This window comes from Jaculus jaculus, chromosome 12 (genome assembly GCF_020740685.1).
Source record: "Jaculus jaculus isolate mJacJac1 chromosome 12, mJacJac1.mat.Y.cur, whole genome shotgun sequence".
Lineage (NCBI taxonomy): Eukaryota > Metazoa > Chordata > Mammalia > Rodentia > Dipodidae > Jaculus > Jaculus jaculus.
In genome coordinates, this window is record NC_059113.1 from 38,584,252 (window position 1) to 38,603,015 (window position 18,764).

The window sequence follows — 18,764 nt, forward strand, 5'->3', positions numbered from 1 at the left end:
ACCTAGGTTCAATTCCTCAGGACCCACGTTAGCCTGATGTACAAGGGGGCGCACACATCTAAAGTTAGTTTGCAGTGGCTGGAGGCCTTGGCTTGCCCATTCATCCTCTCTCTCTCTCTCTTTCCCTCTTTCTCTGTCAAATTCATAAATAAATAAACATAAAAAAATAATGAAAACATTACAGATGAAGCAAAGTTTGTCACCTCTAAAGTCATGCAGGCCCTGTCCTCCCAAAACCCCAGTCAAATGCTGTTTTGAGCTTTTTTGCCTTCCTTGCCAGATAATAGGCATATTAAAAAAATAGATGCTCACCTTCAAGGTTGTCTAACTCAAAACAGCACAGCTGACAATCACAGCCTGGCTTCTTTCTGTTCTCATTCCTCTGTCACTTAGCTCAAGTTGGTGATAAAATTCTAAGCAGTGCTTGGAATGTGGATGAGCCAAGATGGCTCCTTTGAAAATGGAATAATCGGAGGTATAGAGTTAGGCTAAGAGGGCCATAAGTATACAGAGGTCCCCACTAATTAATCCAGGCTGGGCCTGGTCAAAGGAGCAGGGCTGGGAAATGAGCAAGGGTACCCACACCAACTGAGGCTGCTGGGAAAGGGGAAAACACTGAGAAGCTGAGGTGGACATACTGACAAAGAGGACCTTGTTGTTTAGCCCAGTTAAGACCCCAAAACTCAAGGCCACATAGGCAGATTGACAGCTAAGCCAACCATGGTCAAGGGCAAAAGATACTATTCCCCCCCTCCACAAAAAAAAAAAAAAAAAGCAGTTTGCTTTGATGAAGACCTCCTTTCATGGATATTCTGTTGCACATTTTGTGACAGTGCTTCAGTGAAAAAGTTTGATATCATAAACAATCCAGAAACTCCTCTTATACCCATAAGAGCATAGGTATTCCTTGGTATCCCTATTTGAGGTTTTCTGTATTGGTTTCAAAGATTTTTGAAGGACTCAGCAGGTTGAAGAAAGGGATGAGTTTTGTGCCAGACAGAGATATTCTCTTCCTAGGAATCAGGGAGAAGTTCTTTTTTTGTAACTCATTCATGTAATTTTCTTGTTGGTCTTGCTTACATGACCTTCTCTCTCATAGACTCAAGACATTAAGTCCTAGGGACAAGTAGGCACCCTATCTTCCTAGGTAGTAAAGGCAAAAAGACTGTTTTGGAAGGGAAGCAGCTAAGAGGATTTTCTCCCTGGTGCTGTGGATAAAGGGGGCCATGGCTTCATATTCCCCTTTCCCGCTTCACATATCTGGTAAGGCCAGCCAACCAACACGGAGAGCACTAGGTATGGGTCTGAGTAGACAGGAAGAAGTTAGAGCAAGTCTTGCTCTTCCTACCTGAGTGCTTGCAAGGTGTTAAGGGCAGAGGAAAGAGAAAGCGGAGGGTGAGGAGAAAATCTAAGGGTGATTAGACATGCTGCCCTATATCCCCTCCTATAATGAGTCCATCTGTTGTTACAGAAGTTAACAGAGACACTGCAGAATGTTTGAATAGGAAGCAACCCATGAATTACTCACACTAGATGGGCAGAAGTCTGGTGTTCTCATTCCAAAGCATCAGAGGCCAGGGTTTACTGGAAATGGAAGCACAGTGAAGAGAGTACCTTGTTGGCTAAAGTTATATTAATTCCTATATTTGGTCCACTTTAGTGGAAAATCCCCAGTTAAAGACCTTTGTTATTATAGAAGTTTGGTGACAGCCTCTGATTGGTTCAGCTTCAGTTGTACAGTTGTATTGTTCTTTGATACTGGTGTTTATGAGTTAAAAAAAAATACTGAAGTTTTGTTTGTATTTGCAAACCAAACAAGGTTAAAATTTCATATGCTGAGAGATTCTACAGGCCTGGTGTCCATTTTAATTTACTTTAGTGCACACATGCACACAATTTAGATAGATGATAGACAAACAATAGGTAGCTTATTGGTCAATAAATAGACATGTGTTGATAATATGTTATAACAATGCACAGCATGAGACAGCCATGCAGTTAGGCAGAGAGACTTTGGTGGGGTCATAAGCAGGGTTGACTTTTCCCCTGAGTGCTGTGCTGTGTGGAGACCATGTCTAGTTACCAGAGACTGACTGGGTACAGTGAGGTGGAACATTTGGATGTTGAGTAAGGCAGATGGGGGTGCATACCAAAGACAGTAGGGAGCACAGTACCAGCCAGCGCAAGAGAGGAGGCCATGCTGGTAGAGATGGGCCCTGGATATTGGCTCAGGAAAGAAGTAGAAGACCAGTAGGTTATAACCATAAACATCAAACAACAGCAGTGCATTCAGTGATGAGATCCACCCACTAAGCTATGTGGGTGTCATTCTTCAACATGTGATAGACAGCCTGGGGCTAATGCTCTCCTCCTTCTACCTTCTACCTCCTAAGCCCCTATCTGCCAGGGCAACATTGGAAGAGGAACAAAGGAACAAAAGGAAGAATTTGCAGAACCAAGACGTGATCTCTAAGACTCTACAAGCTACAGAAAGTATGGAAGTGTGGCACTGAGTTCTTAACTGGCTTGGGCAAATCTCTGTCCACCTCTTCACAGTTGCTCCAGATGTTGCTTGGGAGGAAGGAAGGGAAAATCTAGACAATAAAGGACACTGCATTTTTCTCTGTAAAACCTCAGTTGCTACATGGAGAGATTTGTCATTTCATCATACTAGGGTACTGAGAATATCTTCTTTGCTTGCGAGTCTAGCCTCCCATGGAAGGGTTTCTTGTTTCCTTGATACAAGGCAGAGAGGGCGTAGGAGGCTCTGTTAGGACTGAGGGGGATAGAGTTTCAAGTGCCAGGAGTTGCTATCTTATTTGATCTCCTGAGGCCATGCTAGAGGGCACCATTGGGACAGCAGGGTTGGCACATTTCATCTTAATTGTTGTAGCCCTGACTCTTCATTCTGTAGGCACATAGTAGGTGTGGGCAAGAACACTCAGCAGTGGTAACCACCTCCCTTCCCTTCCTAGCTCAGAACAGCAACTCTCAGACCCTGAACCACTTGGGACTTTCTAGCCATCAAGAACACTATGGTGGGCTCCTGGGGCAAACACACTGCCTCCAGGTTCTTGGCCCCTCTCTTTTTTATCACAAATAAAAAACAAAGTCAAATGACCACTGGGATTCTTTGAATTTCCTCTCTGTCTTTTGCCACCTCGCATATGGATAGACTATCACATACTTCCTTCACATGTACCCCTCCCGGAAGGAGCTGCTGCTGCCTTTCTGGCTTTTCCTCCAAGAGCACCATTCTCCGTGCCTTCCCCAGACCGGGCCTTTTAGATAGACCCATTTTGCGGCCTCTTGCAGCCCCCAGAACATGTGTGCCGGGCGCTTCGGCTCTGTAGCACAGTTATTCCAGTACCCACGATCCCAAAGTTTCCCGTCAGTACCATATGACCAAAAAAGAGACAAGACTTCCTGTCACTTTACCAGGCTCCCACAGAGACAATGCTGGTAATGCAGAGGAAACAAACCTGCCACCTCCTAGGCTTCCTTTCAGGATCTGCCAAGTAGGCAGGATGTTTCTGCCTGAGCTAACTTGATAATCACAGGCATGTGAGGGGAAATTTCTGTGTAGAGACTCTTTCTACTGCACAGGCTTCCCTACATCCCAGCCTTGGGGAAAGAGGCCAGGGACTCGCCTTCTTCTCAGGTGAGAGTCCAGTCAGATCTGTCTCAAAACAATAGGAGCACTGCTGGGCTTGGATCACAGGTTCCCGGTTCTGGAGGGTAGCAGACATAGGCAGAGCTCTGCTGGGGGCTCTAAACAGCATAAAGGGTGTAAGACCATCTTGACTCCACATACTTTTCTCAGTAATTTTCAGTAATGATTACCTGTAAATTACAATGAAATATTCTATGTGCCTAATCTGCGGCTCTCATACCCACAGCAGCTGGTGCTGTGGCACTTCACCAGGGTGTCTAGAATGTTCATATTTGACACACCAACTCCTAACAACTTTCATGGAAGAGTTTGATTGAAAAGAGAGAAAGATGCCACTGGTTGGAATTTGGAAAACTTTCCCGGTGTCTTCCAGGTGACATTCCAGATTAGACACCTGGCCAAATGCGCACAGAGAACTGTGCTCAGTCTAAGACCCTGAAAGGTCCTTGAATTCCAAGTCAAGGGACATTCATCTGGATTTTCCACCTGATTTCAGTACACCACTTATCTTCCCTGGGGGAAGTTTCAGTATGTTAAATTTGTAAAGTGAGGTTTTTTTGTTTTTTTTTTAACCTCTCTTTATTTCTTTAGCCACTTTTCCTGTACAATATGTAAAGATTGACTTTTTTCGACTGCCACATACATTGTGTACCTTGTTTTTTTTCCTCCAAAGTGAAAAACTCTGATAATTTGGACCTCATAAAAACTAACTTATGCTCTGTTCAAGTAATTAAGACAATGAAATGAAACCTATAGATTAGAAGACTATGTTTGCAAAACACATGTGTAACCTAAGGCTGTCATTGAGAAGGTATAAAGAACACAGGATTTAACAGCTTTTTTTTTTTAAAAAGCCCCTAAAAATAAAAATTAAAGGTAGACAGAAACAAATATCTCACAAAATACAATACAGAGAGAGCAAATAGGATCATAAAAATCTATTAAACATTAGTTGTTAGGGAAATGCAAATGGAAATCACAATGAAATATCAGCACATTCGCGTTAGAATAGTTAAACTAAAGAATAGCAACACCAAATACATGAGAGGAGGAAACATGGCTCAACCTCTCTGGAAAAAAAAAAAAAAAAAAACTGGCAGTTTTCTATGAAAGTAAATATACAATTAGCACATGACTCAGCAACTGCCCTCTCAGATATTCATCTAAGAGAAACAATAACTTAGAACCACACATTTGAATGTGAATGTTCATGGCAGGCTTACTTGTAAAAACCCAAAATTTGAAAGAAACAAACCAGATAATATCTTCCAATGATTAGTATGTAAGCAGCAGAAAAGCAATATCATGAAAATGCACCACAGTGAATAGACAAGATTTGAATGAAGTTGGATAACACTCGTGGAAATATGCCAAATATGAAAACTAAACCCTGCATATGTGGACAAGAAAAATGCTTATACACTAGTGGACAGGGTGACGCTAAATTGTCCAGCCTCTGTGACAACCTGAGAAAATAACTGTAATTCAATCATAGATGATAGAAGAATCTTCCTAAAGTATAAAGAGCTCCTCCAATTCAGTAGAAACACAGACAAAAGACATGAACAGATTGTTCATTGGAAAGGATAAAGTGATTTAAATGTCTCAGATTAAGATATGAAACTCAATCATAATAATACAAATGAAAATTAAAGCCACACCACCATAAACTTAACTATTCTTTCCCTTCCTTTTTTGGGTGAGGGTTGGGGGAGGTTAGAGGTAAAATTTAGGGTTTCTTACAAAATAGGCAAATGTTACACTATTGAACTACACCCCCTGGATCATAACTTTTTCCTAAACTCAGATTGACAATGATCAGAAAAGTTTTGACAACACCATATTAGCAAATATGTAGGGAAAGAGGCAGTCTCATACATAGCTACTTGACATGTAAATGACATAGCTTAATAGGGAGGGTGTGGTAGTTTGAATGGATGACCCCCAATATAGTCAGGATTTAGCAGCCACCTGTCTAGAAGAGGTAACTGTGGGTGGATCCTAGAGTCTAGCCCTAGAGTGTGTGGGTGGATTTGGAATTCCAGTCAGAGATATGCAAAGTGCCAGAGCTTTGCCTAGAGTTTCTAAGTGTGCTTGCTTATGGTGGTGGCTGGTGGCTTTTCTCCCTCTGCTTGGATTTGTGAAAGCAGGCCAGCTACTTTTGCTATTATGAAACTTCCTCTGGATCTGTAGGCTTCAGATAAACCCTTTCTTCCATGGCTGTGCTTGGTTTGGAGGTTCATCCCAGCAACATGAAGCTGTCTACTACAGAATTAGTATCAGAATATGGGGTGTTGGTTGAGATGAAACCGACCATGTGAGTTTTAGTCTTTTGGAACTTGTGTGCTGGAGGAATGGAAAACTTTGTGCTTACAACTGAAGGTATCTGGAATGGTTAGCCAAGTATTATAGACTATTCTGATGAGAGTCTGAAAATGCTAAGTACAGAGAGAGTTGTATTTGGGGCCTTGGCTTATGAAATTTCTGAGGGGAAGGAAAAATTTCAGAAAACTTTATTGGAACTGGGCTACTGGCATAAGGACTGGCTGGATTCTGTGACCCATGCCCAGAGAGTTTGAACAAGGTTAAATTTATAGTGGACTGATGTACTTGCCTAAAGATATGGGATGGAGAGATTTAAGATTTTAAGTTGGAAAATACAAGCAAGTTTAAAATTACTGGCACAAAGACTGTATGCTGAATCTGCTGTTGTCAAATACGTTAGTGTTTGGAAGGAAGATGTCACAACTATTTTATATTGAAATAATGGAAAAGATGCCCAGGAACGATTATGATAGAAATGTAAACTCTTTTGGAAGAGTTGGCTGGAGAAGGAACCTGCTTGTCAAGGTTACGATTTATTTTGTCCCTGAATTAAGAATATAGTTGTGTCCTGCACACCTGTATTGATCTTGGAATCATGAAAAGTGCCTGGGGTGGGTCATGAAGTGCACACATGGCTTTAGGAGCTGCTGCTGAAATACAGCATATATGCACTGCATGATGAAACTGAGGAATAGGCTGTCAAAGCCAGTGGAAGATGGATTGTGGTTTGCATAGAGACCCAAAAACGTTTTAGATATACCAGTGCTATGTAAGGGCCACCATGGAGGCAGTTGGCCTGGGATAGAAGTTTTCCCTGTCAACTCAGCCTAGCTGGAGGAGTGGAGTTGGGAAATTCAGAGACTGTCAGTCACTGGTAATATCAGACTTGAACTGCAGATTTTTGATGTTTGCTTGATGGTTGCTGAGTTTGCATTGTTCCAGTCTCTCCTTGCTATGCCTTATAGAAGATGGAAATGTTTACACTGTGCCCTTATATGTTGAAAGTATATAATTTGTTTGATATTATAGGACAAAAAGCTAAGAGACAGTCTTAAACCTTGGATGAAACTTAGGACTTTGGGACTATCTTAAGTTGGTAAAGACTGTGGGGACCTTTGAATTTGACAATATACAATATGAGATAGTTATTAACCTATTGGGGGTGAGGGGCAGTATGTGGTACTTTGGATAGATAGCCCCCATTATATTCAAGATTTTATTAATGTTTATAATTTAGAACTGCAGCCACCTGGCTGGAGAAGATATAACTATGGGTGGATCCTAGGGTCCAACCCTAAAGTGTGGGTGTAGATTTGGTATTTCAATCAAAGATATGAAAAGTATCTGAGCTTTGCCTGGCATTCCTAAATGTGCTTGCTTATGGTGTTGGTGTGGCTTTCTTTCTCTGTGAGGACCTGTGAATGTAGGCCAGCTTCTTTTGCCATTATGAGACTTCCTCTGGACCTGTAAGCTTTGAATAAACCCCTTCTTCCATATCTATGCCTGGTTTGAAGGTTCATCCCAGCAACCCGAAGCTGTCTGCCACAGAAGGTAATGAGAAAACTCTCAAAATTGCAATTCCCATTGATTCAGAAATTCCATTTCTGGGAACTGACTCCACATATAAAGTTACACACATGCAAAATGGCACACAGACTTTATTATTTATGGAAGCACTTGTTTGAGCAACAAAACAGTGCAGACAACATACATGCAAATCTGTTTGGGGGCTATTAAAGAAATGATTTACCTGCATGCATGAAATACTATTACTCTGCATAAGAAAAAATGTTGAGGGGTCAAGGGGGGCAGGAAGATAGATTGTTTATTGCACATCATGTCATGACTTTGGGGCATTAAGTTATACATGTTATTTGTACATTCAAAAAGTCAATGACTACGTGGTGGTATAGCTCAATGGCAGAGAGGTTGCTTAGTATGGGCAAGTCCTTGTGCATCACCAAAATTGAATAAAATCATAAGTGACTGGAGAGATCATTTACTCAGTAAAGTGGTTGTCTCCCAAGCATGAGTACTCAACAGTACTCATGTAAAACTCCCAGGACTGGTAATGTGAGCACTCTATACGTCTATCTAAGAATCCCAGTACTGAGGAAGCAGAGGCAGGAGGATCACTGGTACTTACTGGCCAGCCAATGAGAGACCCTGTCTTCAAAAACAAACCCAAAAACCAAAAACAAAAAACTGAAGGTTCTAAATGATTAGAGACAGCCATGCTGTCTCCATGGGAATGAGAGCAGATAGGGTGTTTGCATGTGGCAGTGAGTGGGCATGAGTTGGTGATCAGGGAGAGGGCATGGGACTGAGTGCAAAGCAAGGCAATCAGGACACTTGGTATCTAGTAATGACACTTTATTCCTCATACCTATGCCAAAAACACGAAACCCACTGCTTTATACTTTCCTTATCTCATTTTGAAAGCTGAAATTACTCCTACATGGCCCAATTTCACTCAGTGCACTTATGAGACATATCCTATTAATTTTACTTACCAATGGAGTGTCTGAGTCACCACAGGAAACTTCAAGGAGAATGCCTCTAAACTCACAGGCTGTTTTGTCCTCTCTGCAAGGCAGGACCAACTGCAGTGGTGTCTTTGTGGCTCCTCTGTGGCTGCATCAGGAGGTATTGCAAAGCCATAGGCAGACCCTTGTTTGAGGGTTTGAGACTTAACCATGATATCCTGATAATGAAATTATTAAAGTGAGAGAAGTTAATTCTAAGCCAACAGCTTTCAGTTTCATACTTTGTCCATTCTCTCTTAGATCTCTTTCTGCTGTAAGTTTCTTGCTCAGGAAAAAGATATCTCCAAGTAACTCCATTCTTGGCTGTCTTCACATAGCTTGCTATGCTTTCTCCTCTGATCTGCACATGAATTCCTAAAGATGCATTAAATGGAACATTTTTCACGTTAAGTTTTGGAGGCAAAGCTATCTGGGTAGACTCCTCTGTGTGTTCTCTTCATATGTCCAAGACTGTGAGTTCATTTCATTATCTTTTTCTATTGTTTGGGCAGCTATGCACTTACAATGGCATTAGTGAGAAACTAGAATAACCACAGATGTATTCACAGAAGATAGAATAACATCTGGTCCCGGAGGTCCATGTAGAGTAGTATGTGCATGGGCAAGAGGATTAGATAGGCAAATCATACTAGAGGTTCAGCTCACTTGCCTAATATATTTGAAAGTGACTCAATTTATTACAAAGTAAGATTTAGGAGGCTCAGCTTTCAGGTTGACAAATTAGCATTTGTCTGCATATATTTCACTATTTTGCATAATTCATTCCTCCCCCTAGTACACAAGCATTTCCATCTACAACCAAACCAGTTTAGCTCTCCTTCCTCTCCTCTTAGCATCATGTAATGGCTGAATCAGAAGATGCACATTCTTCTCCAGAGAATCTCCTAGCACATAACTGGGATTTCCATTCCAGCTATTATGCGATGTCTACCATCCTGCTTCCACATCACATCTCATTCATAAAAGAAAATTAGAAAAGTTGTGTCCCAGGAAGGAAACACAGTGCTGATGAAACAGACTCTCGCAGTTCAGGTTGACTAGGTGCATCTGCTAGTGCTGCAATGAATGAGGAAGAAAGAAGCTAACTAAGACTGGGTTGAACAATAGAGAAAATCACTGGCTTGCTTGACTGGCAAATCCACGGGTAGTCTGGGCTTCATGTTTGCTGACCTCATGCAGCAGGTCAGTGCCATCACCATTTACAGTTGTGTATCCTGCATCCAACTCTTCATTCCAAAATGGCTTGTAGGAGTTGCAAAGACTACACCATTCTAGCTAGAAAGACATTCTGGCTATATTTGTTGCAAGCAAAACTACCAACTATTATTCTAATTACATTGAGCCAATTACTAGGGCCAGGTAGAGTCAATGTATAGGTTGCCCATGTACAATACCTATAAAATTGGAGTGGGTTCAGTTATTCTAGAAGATCTTCCTCCTCCAATTGCTACTGGAGCCTATAGGATGGAAATAGGCAAGAAATCAAACAAAAATATTTACTATAGTTGAAGAAGGTTGATCTGAACTAGAGAAAAAACTCTGGCTCATTGAAGACTTTCAATGTATATTTATTTTAAAATATTTTATGCTACAGATTTATTTCTTTCTCATATATGCATTAACTCAAATTAGGCAGAAAGTGCTGACAGGTACTCCCCGAATGAAAATATTTGATTGATTGGCAATTAGCCTCTCAATTACATGTACTTTAGATTTTTATCTTTAAGTAGGTCCTTAAAGGAGTTTACAATTTAAAGGTCGGCATACTCAACCACTAGTGAAGTGCATCTCAATTTGTGTGTGTGTGTGTTGGAAATCTTGAAGCCACAGGGATAGGAATGGGGAATACCAAATAATTAAAGACATGATTATGTCTTTATTTTCCCATGATAAGAGATCAGTATGCTAGGAGATGGCTCAGTTTTTGAAAGTGCTTATTGCACAAGCCTGGAAACTGAAGTTTGATCCCTAGGGCCCACATAGAGTCAGATACAAGTAGCACACACATCTTCAATCTCAACATGTCTATGACAATGCAAGGCAGTCAGGAAAACATACACACACACACACACACACACACACACACACACACAGAGAGAGAGAGAGAGAGAGAGAGAGAGAGAGAGAGAGAATATCAGCTTCCAATTCATGCAGTTCTTTCTGAGTTGAGTAAATCAAGAAATATGCAAGTTCTGTCTAAGACATAGAGTCAGATACAAGTTGCACACATGCCTTCAATCTCAACATGTCTACAACAATGCAAGGCATTCAGCTAAACATAGAGAGAGAGAGAATGAATCAGCTTCCAATTCTTGCAATTCTTTCTGAGTAGAGTAAATCAAGGAATATGCAAGGTCTGTCTAAGACAGCCTGTGATGGAGAGTAGATGAAAACAATAGGTCCAGATTTCTACCAGATAAGTACTTAAGACTTGTTTAGCATGGCTACCATCTCTAGGAATATAAACATAACTTCACAATTTGTTCATAATTGTTTGCATGGTATATAGTCCTTTGCCTGGAAGTAGTGATATCGGGTTTGGGGGTTTTGGAGGACTCCCCTAGAATTTATGAACCCCAAGTTTTGGGGTTTTTCCTACGTATAATGAACAATTAATAAAGATAGACTCAAGAAGGCTAGATTATGAATTAGTAAGTTTATTAAGGGGGAAATTACAAATTGTGGGTTTTATTTAGTGAAGATTGGGGTCTAGGAAGGGAGACTAAACATGTGAAAAGTAGGAAGCACAGCCTCATGTGGAAACATCATGTAGGTTATAAGGTTTATTTAAGAGAATTCTTTATAAAAGGACTAGAACAGAGTTGTAAGCACATGAAGGTAGAACTTAGATGTATATGTAGAAATTCTTAGAAAACACACACAGCAGCTGCTATGTGCTTTCCTGAAGACAGGAAGTATCAAAGCAGAAGAAAAACTGGGGTCTCTAGAGAAAAACTGGAATAGAGCTGCAAGCATGTGAATTTGAGAGAAACTGGGGCTTTAATTTTTTTTCTTTACAAATTGTTTTAATTAACAACTTCCATGATTATAAACAATATCCCATGGTAATGTCCTCCCTCCCCCCACTTTCCCCTTTGAAACTCCATTCTCCATCATATCCCCTCCTTTCATGTCATGCTTTTTTCCTCCTATTATGATGGTCTTGTGTAAGTAGTGTCAGGCACTGGGAGGTCATGGATATCCAAACCATTTTGTGTCTGGGGGGAGCATGTCATAAGGAGTCCTATTCTTCCTTTGGCTCCTACATTCTTTCTGGCACCGCTTCCGCAATAGACCCTGACCCTTGAAAGGTGTGATAGAGATATTTCAGTGCTGAGCACTCCTGTCACTTCTTTCCAGCACCATGACACCTTCCGAGTCATCCCATGGTCACTGACATCTGAAAAGAGAAGAGTGTTTGCTAAATGTGAGAGTAACATTAATATAAGGGTATGAACAGTAAGAGAAGTGCTTACTGGGCAGTTTGATAAGCATAGTATATACATTTAGCCAGACGGCAGCAGACTTTACACCCCTAGGGCTCATGATTACTCTTGTTTTAAGTTTTCAGTAGCAGGAATGTATTCCCTCCCATGGAGCTGGCCTCCAGTACAATTGGAGGGCAGCTGGTTTCCACCATGACAGATGTGCCACTATTCCACCCGTTGGCTCATTTGGCCTGGCTGGCTGAATATAAGGCTTGCAGTGTCCACTGTTGAGTATCTTCACTGGTGATTTCTCTCTTTCCCCATTGAAATGCATGCAGAATGGCTTCATCCAGCTTTGTCAGCTAGTCTACATGAAGGAGGTTTTCAGCTCAGTTCCAGCAGGACTTTTCAGTGGCCTTGCAGCATGAATGTGTGGAGTCTTCAGCAAAAGGCTCTTACCATCTATTCCTGGTGGGAAATCAAAGGCCTCAGCAATAGCCTATAATGTTTTGGGGGCACCAGGGACCTCCCTAGCCAAAAACTCACTGGAAGTTATCCCATCCCTGGCACTGAAAATTTTCTAGCAACAATCTACGGCTCTTGAATGTTCCATTGTCCAGAAAAGTATGTTTCTATATGATTTATTTATATCCTCTTAGATTTTGATTAGCCCTACCTCCACCTTTCCTTTACTCAATCTCTTCCCCTGACCTCACTTAGGCCTTTTCACCACCATTAATCTATTCTTCTGCTTACATATATACAATACCATCCTATTAAGTACTCCCTAACCCTCCCTTCCTTTTCCTTCCCTTTATATCTCTTTTCTAGCTTAAGTAGTATGTTCTCTCTCATATGTGGATCCTAGCTACAGATGACTGGACTTCTGTGTGAGTATGTAGAAAACTCAGTAGCAAAGGCCAATAAGAAATGGGATTTGAGAGAGGATTTTGGGTTAATCTGTAAACATGCAAAAAGCAGAATCAAGGAGGCTTGTATAGGGAGACTTAGGAGGAACCCACATGGCACCTTCTGTGTGTTTTATAGGGGGTTAAGAGGACAAACGGTGAGGCTCAATGGAAAACAGCAACAACAATATCCAAGAGGGCAGATATTAAAGAAGAGACTAAGAGATTCAGAGGAGAAATGAGTTATGAAGAGGGTTACACTCATGGATATCCTGAGTTTAGGGTGAGTACACAGGTAGCAAGTCTAGAGTTTGTAAAGGACCCACATGGTAGATCTGGAGATCAGAGAAAAATCATACATGTAATTAAAGTGAGAAGTTATCCCAAACTATAAAGCAGTGCCAAGTGGAAAAGTTTAGATCAAGGAACAAAGTAGGGCTGGAGAGATTGCATAGTGGTTAAACCACTTGCATGCAAAGCCCAAGTACCCATGCACCACTCTCCAGATCCCACATAAGCCAAATGCACAAGGTGATGCAAGTGTGCAAGGTTGCACATGCACACAAGATGGCAAGTGTGTCTGGAGTTCTATTGCATTGCCTAGAGACCCTGGTGCTCCAATTCTCTCTCTCTTTCTCATTAAATAAACAAACATAAATAAGAAACAATGTAACACTCTCAATACCCTCACCCAGGCTGGGTGGGGGTAGAGGCCAGACTCATGAGTGTTCAGGACACACAGAGTAAAAACCACTGGGGAGAGAAAGAGAGAGAGAGAACCACATGCACATACTGAGGGTCATGTTTAGAGAGAGGGAGGGCCTGGAAGGCCTCAGCCTTTTTATGTATGTAAGGAGAAGACATGATGGCTGGTAAGTTTGGAGGATGAACCTGAGGGTTAGCCTGGTTGGGACAGCCCACCTCAGGTATTGCAGTAGACTGTGGGCAGTAGGGGGCGCTTTGGATCAGTCTCAATCAGACATCTTTAAACAACTAGTCTTTGTTTTTCATTTTCAGTTTTATTTATGTGAGAGACAATGGGCACGCTAGGACCTCCAGCCAGTACAAACAAGCTCCAGATGCATGTGGCCCCTTGTACATCTCACTTACATGGGTCCTGGGGAAATGAACCTGAGTCTTTTGCTTTGGAGACAAGTACCTTAACCGCTGAACCATCTCTCCAGCCTACAATCAGACATTTTTAAAATATTTTATTTTATATATTCATTCATTTGACAGAGAAAGAGGGAAAGAGAGAATGGGCATTCCAGGGCCTTCAGCCACTGCAAACGAACTCCAGACGTGTTCACTACCTTGTTCATCTGGGTCCTGGGGAATTGAATCTGAGTCATTTGGCTTTGCAGGCAAACACCTTAACCACTAAGCCATACTCCCAACCCCAATCAGTCATTTTTGCTAAGACTTTCCTGTGTCAGTGTCAGGGGGAGCAAGCTTGGACCTCCTGGTTCTCCTTGAGTCTCAATCTCTAATGGAGATTGCCCAAAAGAGCTACCTTTCTCTTATCCATTTTCAGTAGCAGAAAAAGAGATGTCTGAGTCTTCCTGCTACAGTTAAACCTGGATAATTTTACAAGCACCGCCTTGACATAAATGTGTCTCATTCTTTGTCCACGGCAGACATAGCTAATCAGTCAGTGCTCACTTTTCTGCTAAACCTAGAAATGACTTCATAATCTCTCCTAACAAAGCGTTTCCGTGAGTACTATGCATTGATCAGACTTGGAAATAAAGATAAAACCATCTTGACATAACACAGGTTAGCTGACCCTATCTGTTCATTTCCTGGGATCTTTCTCCTAAGGATATAATACATTAGATGGCCCATTCATTCACTGGGCTGGACTGAGTCTCCTCCACGAATCTTCTTTAACCCAAGGGAATGCCATCTTCTTGTGACTCTTTTACAGAATAGCTCTCCCCAAGGATTAGTTTTAAGCACAACGGTCATCCCATGAACTTTTATTTGATTTTCTGGAACTAGCATTGTGAGTTAACATGCCTTCTTTTGTTAATGTCTACTATTCATTCCTCTTTACTGGGACAAGTGACCTTCTTTCTGCCATCCTTAACCGAGTAGGGTATAGGTGCATAGGATTTCTTTTGTTAGACCTTCCACATGTCCGAGTCATGTAAAGTTTAATTTATTTAATGTGTACCTATTTTTTCTTAACATTGAGTCAGCATTCCACTTGTGTAGGAGGGTCATTATTCCTGCTATGGGAAGAAAAAAGTTGGGGGAAAATTGTGGTAAACCTATACAGACAGGACACTTAAAGTTTTCAACAATGATATCCCCTGAGCTGTACTGATTTTTTTTTTTTGTCTGATTCTTTTTAAGTCATTACTCATTTACAACATATGGTTCTTTTCTTCAGAAAGTCAGAGAAGAGCATGGCTAAAAGAATGTTGGTGTCAGGCCCTAGTCCAACATGACCACTCAAATATCACTGACGATAATGTAACACAGAGAAGGGTGCACTTGCTGGAAAGGAGAAAACATATTTAAATTGGGAGAAGTAGCATGAGAAGAAAAATAAGAAGATTATCCAAATAATAACATCAGTAATACACATAGTGGTAGTAACCTATAGACTTCTAAAATGATTGGAAGTGAGGCTTTAAGATTTCTGCATGGAAGATGGCGGCGTAAGTACCACGCCAAAGCAGCCTAGGGGGGAAAAAGACCAAAAAAACTCAGCAAAATACACACTTTTACTAAAAAGTGAGGTGTATAGGAAATTGAGGCGGCAGCGGAGAAGTAGAAGAGTTCCAGAGCATCCAGAGCCTGCACAGGCGGGAACAGTGGCTCCGGGGCGGCTCGGCCACCCGCCGCAGCCGCGGAGCGGCAGAAAGCCGCCGGACTCTCGGCTCGAGCCGCAGGACAAGCCAGGTGCTGGATTTTCCCCTCACACCGCGCTCTCCGCAACTCGGGAAACGTGAGGGGAGAGCGTCAGCGAGCAACGGAGGGAAGAGCAGACCGCGAGGTAGAAGAACACGTGGAACAGCGATACAACCAGAGCAGCCGCGGCTCCCTCCCCTCCCCCACCACCTGAACCCAGCTCCAGCGAACACAGCAGCGGCCCGGGACCGGCCACGCCAACTTGGGCTGACGGCAGGACCCAAGCAGGAGCAGAGTTCGGCAGCAACTTCAGCGGCTCCAGCACCGGTACCAGTGGCCCCAGCAGCAGCGGACCCAGGAGCGGCAGCGGCGGCAGATCCCGCAGCAGCGGCTTCGGGGTGAGCAGCGGCGGTGGACACGGCAGCGGCAGCTTCAGCAGCGGTGGTGGCTCCGGTGGTGGCAGCTACAACAGCAGCAGAGGCAGCAGCAGCGGCTCAGTATGCCCCATAGGAAAAGCAAGTGCCCAGCTCCAGAAATCAGAACAGCAGCCGGACGACCCAGGCAGCAACTTGACTGAGACCACAATCACCCAAGGTAACTGGGATTGCACCAGGGAAGGGTCTCACTTGGTCACAAGCTGACTTGGATACCTCAACAGACCAGAAATCTAAACCTCTTTGTTGATAGAGGATCTGGTCATTATAATAACTACTCTTGCATACATACTCGGGGCTGTTTTTGATTGAATGTGTACAGTGTTTAGTTAAATTTTAGAATCTACCAGTATTTTATTCCACTCAGCCTGCTTGAATACTCCTATAGCAGGGAAACTCAACCCCTAAGAACATCTTTGTAGATACTCTGAGAGTCTTAAGAGCCACACCTAATACCTTAAGGTCCTACCCTGAAAATATATTACATCAAATCAATTGATACAGCTAAGAATACACAGCTAGCTAGAAAATCCAAGCATTAACTTAATCGAAGATGCAAAAATATATACATTATAACACAAGAAACACTAAAAAGCAAGACGATATAAATCCACCTAAAAGTATTAATGCATCAGAAATGTCCTCCAGTGAGAAAGAGTTAGAGGAAATGCCTGAGAAAGAGTTCAAAAGAATAATTATAAATATGTTCAAAGAGGTCAAAGAACACATGAAAACAATCAAGGAAGAAATCAAAGAGGAAATCAAAGAGGAAATCAAAGGAATCAAAGAAGAGGCAGGACACCAATTTAATGAAATAAAGAAGGCAATACAAGACATAAATAGGGAAATAGAAATAATAAAGAAAAACCAGTCAGAATTACTAGCAATGAAGAACACAGTTAATGAAATAAAAAACTCTGTAGAAAATCTCACCAGTAGGATGGATGAGGGAGAGGACAGAATATCTAAGCTAGAAGATCAGGTGGCAGACCTAATGCAGTCCAACAAAGAGAAAGACAAACTTATAGAAAAGTATGAGTGGGAATTTCAAGATATTCGGGACACTATGAAAAGATCCAATATAAGAATTCAGGGCATAGTAGAAGGAGAAGAACTCCACTCCAGAGGCATAGTAGGCATCTTCAACAAAATCATAGAGGAAAATTTTCCCCAAATTGGGAAAGAGGTGCCAATACAGATACAGGAAGCCTTAAGAACCCCAGCCAGACAAAACCCAGAAAGCAACTCTCCTCGCCACATTATACTCAAACTTCCAAACATACAAACCAAAGAAAAAATATTGAAAGCAGTTAGAGAGAAAAATCAAGTTACCTACAAAAGCAAGCCCATCAGGATTACAGCAGATTATTCAACACAAACTTTTAAAGCCAGAAGGGCTTGGAGTGATATATTCCAAGTTCTGAAAGATAACAACTGTCAACCAAGGTTACTTTATCCTGCAAAGTTATCCATCCAAATAGATGGAGAAATAAAGACATTCCATGACAAAAGCAGGTTAAAGGAGTATCTGAAGACAAAACCAGCTCTACAGAAAATACTTGATAGAATCCTCCATGCTGAACAAAAGGAAAAGCACACATAAAAGGAACCTAGAAAAAACCAGCTATACTCAAATACCAGTTAACAGAAGAGAGCACAGGTAGAACAAGTAACACACACACACACACACACACACACACACACAAATGGCAAACATAAATACACACCTTTCAATAATATCTCTTAATATCAACGGTCTCAATGCCCCAACGAAAAGACATAGATTTGCAGACTGGGTTAAAAAGCAGGATCCTACAATTTGTTGTCTCCAAGAAACTCACCTTTCTACAAAGGATAGACATTATCTTAGGGTGAAAGGTTGGAAGACGGTGTTTCAAGCAAATGGGCCTAGAAAACAAGCAGGGGTTGCTATCCTAATATCAGACAGGGTACACTTTAGTCCGACATTAATCAAGAAAGATAAGGAAGGTCACTTTATATTGATTAAGGGCACACTCCAACAGGAGGACATTACAATCCTAAACATATATGCACCTAACATGGGGGCTCCCAAATTCGTCAAACAAACACTATTAGAACTAAGGTCACAGATAACACCAAACACAGTGGTGGTGGGTGACTTTAACACCCCACTCTCATCAATTGACAGGTCATCCAGGGAAAGAATAAACAGAGAGGCATCTGGACTAAATGAGGTCATAGAAGGAATGGACCTAACAGATATATACAGGACATTTCATCCAAAGGCTGCAGAATATACATTCTTTTCAGCAGCACATGGAACATTCTCTAAAATAGACCATATATTAGGACACAAAGCAAATCTTAACAAATTCAGGAAAATTGAAATAATTCCTTGCATTCTATCTGACCACAATGGAATTAAACTACAAATCAGTAGCAAGAAAGGCTATAGAGCATACACAAAATCATGGAAACTAAACAATACACTACTAAATGATGAGTGGGTCAATGAAGAAATCAAAAAGGAAATCAAAAAATTTATAGAGTCAAATGATAATGAGAACACAACATACCAAAATCTCTGGGACACAATGAAGGCAGTTCTA